Source organism: Callorhinus ursinus, unplaced genomic scaffold, assembly GCF_003265705.2.
Source record: "Callorhinus ursinus isolate GAN/ISIS: 27379988/994484 unplaced genomic scaffold, GSC_fseal_2.0 scaffold8, whole genome shotgun sequence".
Classification (NCBI taxonomy): domain Eukaryota; kingdom Metazoa; phylum Chordata; class Mammalia; order Carnivora; family Otariidae; genus Callorhinus; species Callorhinus ursinus.
In genome coordinates, this window is record NW_027397070.1 from 15,263,508 (window position 1) to 15,269,592 (window position 6,085).

General features: G+C 37.4%; 1 pseudogene; it reads left to right on the forward strand.

Annotated features, from left to right (window-relative positions):
* The first annotated feature begins 929 nt into the window (after positions 1 to 929).
* Positions 930 to 1,893, forward strand: LOC112821923 (heterogeneous nuclear ribonucleoprotein A1-like; annotated as a pseudogene).
* The last annotated feature ends 4,192 nt before the right edge of the window (positions 1,894 to 6,085 follow it).

Sequence of the window (6,085 nt, forward strand, 5' to 3'; positions counted from 1 at the left end):
TATAATAAAATAAATAATATTTATATGACTAAATATTTATTTATTAAAACAGAATTATATATTATACATAATATATATTATATATTACATATATGTTTTAAAGACTAGAAGGAATTCAGGAGAACATTAATAGTGCTGTTCCTAGTAGTGTGATTACAATCAATTTAGCTTCTTTATATGTTTCCCACTTCTTCCTTGTAGCATCCTTAACTTCTTTTGAAATTAAAAAAAAACCACATTAAACATCAATCAGAGGGAAAGCTTCAAACGAATTTTAAGCATTTTAGAGCTTTATTAATATTGTAGTATGCATTCACCTATGTCTGGTACATTTTTCATAATTTGTGTTTCTCTTTATCCTTTCAATTGCTTTGTGAAATCAATTGCTCTCAGCTCATGCTATCAAGCCTAAAAGAGGGAGATAAAATAGTGTGAAGGTAATAATGGTTATATGGACCAAAAAAAAAAAAAAGAGCCAGACACTCAAACAGCCTGTACATTTGCTATTTTTACTTATGTACAGAACTGAAATTTCCATTGATCCTTGAGTCTTTAGCCCAACACTTCTTATCCTGTCTCTCTAGGAGATGAACTCTGGCACAACTGATACAGTCAGTACTTGAAACACTATAGAAATGGCCTCAAGGATGCTATTGCTGCTGTTGTATATAATTATTTCTTTTGAAGTTGTCATTATGTTTTCACAGAATTTTAAATAGTATTTATTCTTTTACATTTTCTAGTTTTGTTTATGTTTCATGGTTAGGAAAAAGATACATTCTATCAATATCATGAATTGATCAATACTTGAATATTCATGACAAAGATACACACACATACATTCTTAGTCATAGAAATCCAAATGGTTGCTTTCTGCCCATGGACACCCCTGAGTAGGCATCATTAAAGTCTCTCCTCCCACGGCCATCATGTCTAAGTCAGAGTCTCCCAAAGAACCTGAACAGCTGAAGAAGCTTTTCATCAGAGGTTTGAGCTTTGAAACAACTGACGAGAGTCTGAGGAACCATTCTGAGCAATGAGGGATGCTTACAGACTGCGTGGTCATGACAGATCCAAAACCAACCACTCCAGAAGCTATGGGTTTGTCACATATGCCACCGTGGAGGAGATGGATGCAGCCATGAATGCAAGGTCACACAAGATGGATGGAAGAGTTGTGGAACCAAAGAGGGCTGTCTCAAGAGAAGATTCTCAAAGACCTGGTGCCCACTTGACTGTGAAAAAGATTTGTGTTTGTGGCATTAAAGAAGACACTGGAGAATATCAGCTAAGAGATTATTTTGAACAGTATGGGAAAATTGAAGTGATTGAGATGATGACTGACCGAGGCAGTGGCAAAAAGAGAGGTTTTGCTGTTGTAACATTTGATGACCATGACTCTGTAGACAAGATGGTCATTCAAAAATCCCATACTGTGAATGGCCACAACTGTGAAGTAAGGAAAGCCCTATCTAAGCAAGAGATGGCTAGTGCTTCATCCAGCCAAAGAGGTCGAAGTGGTTCTGGAAACTTTGGTGGTGGTCGTGGAGGTGGTTTTGGTGGGAATGACAACTTTGGTCATGGAGGAAACTTCAATGGGCGAGGTGGCTTTGGTGGCAGCGGAGGTGGTGGTGGATATGGTGGCAGTGGGGATGGCTATAACAGATTTGGTAATGATGGAAGCAACTTCAGAGGTGATGGAAGCTATAATGATTTTTTGGCAATTACAACAATCTATCTTCAAATTTTGGACCCATGAAAGAAGGAAATTCTGGAGGCAGAAGCTCTGACCTCTGTGGTGGTGGAGGCCAATACTTTGCCAAATCATGAAACCAAGGTGGCTCTGGCAGTTCCAGCAGCATCAAGAGCTACGGCAGTGCCAGGTTTTCATGACTGCCAGGAAAAGGGCTTAGCAGGAGAGGAGAGCCAGAGAAGTGACAGGGAAGCTACAGGTTACAAGAGATTTGTGAACGCAGCCAAGCACAGTGGTGACAGGGCCTCACTGCTACAAAGAAGACATGTTTTAGACAATACTCATGTGTATGGGCAAAGAACTCGACTGTATTTGGGACTAATTGTATAGCAGGTTTTTTTAGCTTCTGTTCTGTGGAAAGTATAAAGCATTCCAACAAAGGGTTTTAATGTAGATTTTTTTTTGCACCCATGCTGTTGATTGCTAAATGTAATAGTCTGATCATGACACTGAATAAATGTCTTTTATTTTATTTTATTTTATTTTATTTTATTTTAAATTTTATTATGTTATGTTAGTCACCATACAATACATCATTAGTTTTTGATGTGGTGATCCACGATCCATCATTTTCGTATAACACCCAGTGCTCCATGCAGTACGTGCCCTCCTTAAAACCCATCACCGAGCTGACCAATCACCCCTACCCTCTCCCCTCTAAAACCCTGTTTGTTTCTCAGAGTCCGTAGTCTCTCATGGTTCATCTCTCCCTCCGATTTCCCCCCCTTCATTTTCCCTTCCTTCTCCTAATGTCCTCCATGCTGTTCCTTATGTTCCACAAATAAGTGAAATCATATAATAATTGTCTTTCCCTGCTTGACTTATTTCACTTAGCATAATCTCCTCCAGTCCCATCCATGTTGATGTAAAAGTTGGGTATTCATCCTTTCTGATGGCTGAGTGATATTCCATTGTATATATGGACCACATCTTTATCCATTCACCTGTTGAAGGGCATCTTGGCTCTTTCCACAGTTTGGCTATTGCGGACATTGCTGCTATGAACGTTGGGGTGCATATGGCCCTTCTTTTCACTACATCTGTGTCTTTGGGGTAAATACCCAGTAGTGCAATTGCTGGGTCATAGGGTAGCTCTATTTTTATTTTTATTTTTTATTTTTTTCAGCTTTCCAGCAAATTTATTGTGTGAGTCTCAAAAGTCAATGGCAAGGTGAATAAAATAAAGCACAGCTCTATTTTTAAATTTTTGAGGAACTCCACCCTGGTCCTCTCAATTGATGTAGAAAAAGCATTTGATAAAGTACAACATCCTTTCCTGATTAAAACTCTTCAGAGTATAGGGACAGAGGGAACATTCCTCAAGTTCATAAAATCCATCTATGAAAAACCCACAGAGAATATCATCCTCAATGGGAAAAGCTGAGAGCCTTTCCCTTAAGATCAGGAACACGTCAAGGATGCCCACTCTCACCGCTATTGTTCAACATAGTACTAGAAGTCCTAGCAACAGCAATCAGACAACAAAAAGAAATAAAAGGTATTCAAATTGGCAAAGAAGAAGTCAAACTCTCTCTTTTCGCAGACTACATGATACTTTATGTCGAAAACCCAAAAGACTCCACCCCCAAATTACTAGAACTCATACAGCAATTCAGTAATGTGGCAGGATACAAAATCAATGCACAGAAATCAGTTGCTTTCTTATACACTAACAACGCATCTGTAGAAAGAGAAATTAGAGAAACAATTCCATTTACAATAGCACCAAAAACCATAAGATACCTCGGAATAAACCTAACCAAAGAGGTAAAGAATCTATACTCTAGGAACTACAGAACACTCATGAAAGAAATTGAAGAAGACACAAAAAGATGGAAAAATATTCCATGCTCATGGATCAGAAGAATAAACATTGTTAAAATGTCTACGCTACCCAGAGCAATCTATACCTTCAATGCCACCCCGATCAAAATGCCAATGACATTTTTCAAAGTGCTGGAACAAACAATCCTAAAATTTGTATGGAATCAGAAAAGTCCCCAAATTGCCAAGGAAATGTTGAAAAAGAAAAACAAAGCTGCGGGCATCACGTTGCCTGATTTTGAGCTATGTTACAAAGCTGTGATCACCAAGACAGCATGGTACTCACACAAAAACAGACATATAGACCAATGGAACAGAATAGAGAACCCAGATATGGACCCTCAACTCTATGGTCAAATAATCTTTGACAAAGCATGAAAACACATGCAATGGAAAAAAGACAGTCTCTTCAATAAATGGTGCTGGGAAAATTGGACAGCCACATGCAGAAGAATGAAACTCGACCATTCTCTAACACTATTCACAAAGATAAACTCAAAGTGGATGAAAGACCTGAATGTGAGACAGGAATCCATCAAAATCCTAGAGGAGAACATAGGCAGTAACCTCTTTGACATTGCCCACAGCAAATTCTTTCAAGATACATCTCCAAAAGCTAGTGAAACAAAAGCAAAAATGAACTTTTGGGACTTCATCAAGATAAAAAGCTTCTGCACAGCAAAGGAAACAGTCAACAAAACTAAGAGGCAACCCACAGAATGGGAGAAGATATTTGCAAATGACACTACAGATAAAAGGCTGGTATCCAAGATCTATGAAGAACTTCTCAAACTCAACACCCAAAAAACAAATAAGTCAAAAAGTAGTTAGAAGATATGAAAAGACACTTCTCTGAAGAAGACATACAAATGGCTAACAGACACATGAAAAAATGTTCATCATTATCAGCCATCAGGGAAATTTAAATCAAAACCACATTGAGATACCACCTTACACCAGTTAGAATGGCAAAAATGGACAGGGAAAGAAACAACAAATGTTGGAGAGGTTGTGGAGAAAGGGAAACCCTCTTACACTGTTGGTGGGAATGCAAGTTGGTACAGCCACTTTGGAAAACAGTGTGAATAAATGTCTTTTAAAAATACAGAAGTCCAAATGGTCATTTCTAACTCTCTATTTAATTAATAAGAAGGGCAGTGAAACTAATCTCTTAACTTATTCAAGCCAATGGGAGCAACTGCCTACAGAAAACTGTTGTGAATTATTTTGTAATAAGCTTTGTGTTTGAACTTTTTAGTGAATAGAGAATGCATCATCCACTCTTCCTTAAATAGATAAACATTTCAAGTGAAAAGACTCAAACTGAAAATACTTAGGTCAGGATGACCTACCCTTTCCTGGACTGATCCAATTAACAGAAAGTATATCCTCACAGAAAAGCATCTCCCTGTGTTGTCCCTCCACACATCAAGCTTAGGAGGTTTACATCAACCTAAGATTCTCAAGGTTGGAGATAACCCCCAAGATCATTGAGTCCATCAGTTCTCAAACAGATCCACTTATGTTGTGGTTTTAGTGGTTTTTTGTGAAATAAGTAAAATAAAGACAAAATAATGTTTCATAAAGCTAATTTCATTTAATTTGGATTCATGTCCTTTAATCTCAGAAAATAACCCTTCAATGTTTTTGATATTAAAATATATTTTTTATGAAAAGGTAATTAAAATTAAGTAGCTGTTTTTTCTTCTTTTTTATGTTCTGACTGAAAAATAGGTGACTTTGCATTAATTTTCTTAGGAAATTCTTTGTTCCATGTCTAAACTCCAAGATTGGGTCAACAAAGAGCTTGTGTCTGCCCAGCTTAAGGAAGCTGGGGAATAAGTATCTATGGGATGTGATGGGCAGTGAACAGCTTTAGAGGCAAATGGGTTACAATTTGAAGTCTGTGTAACTTTAGAGAAATTACTTATCTAGTTGAGTAATTTATTTCTTCACCAGCACCAGCTTAACTAATGCTACCTTTGTCTTGCATTGTTGTAAAAATTAGAAAATGAGTGGTTGGCTGATTCTCTAACAGTTCAATGCAAATTTCACCTTCCAAAAAGGCCTTACTTGCTCTACCCTATCTAATGTGCATCCTCTTCTTACACATTCCCCCAGCCATTCTCTATCCCAGTCAGGTACTTATCATTCTCTGCATTCATTTTATTTTCCCAACTAAAATATAAGATTAATGAGAGAAGGAACTGAGTCTGTCCCAACCTCACTGCATCCCCAGCAATTAAGTATATGGCAAAAACATGGTAGCAGTCAATAAATACTCATTGAATATAGAATGAGTAGAAAACATTTGATACAAAAAAAAGACTCAATAAGAGTTAGTTTCTTAATTCAGACTGAGGGGGAAAAAATCCATCTCCCTAAAATGTCACATTGGTCTTCATCCTCTGAAGCCATCAGAACCCATCCCAACACAAAAGGTGTCTCTCTTTCCAAAATATATATTCCCAAGTGGGAAGTAATTCTTTGGGTAACTGTTATTTGATA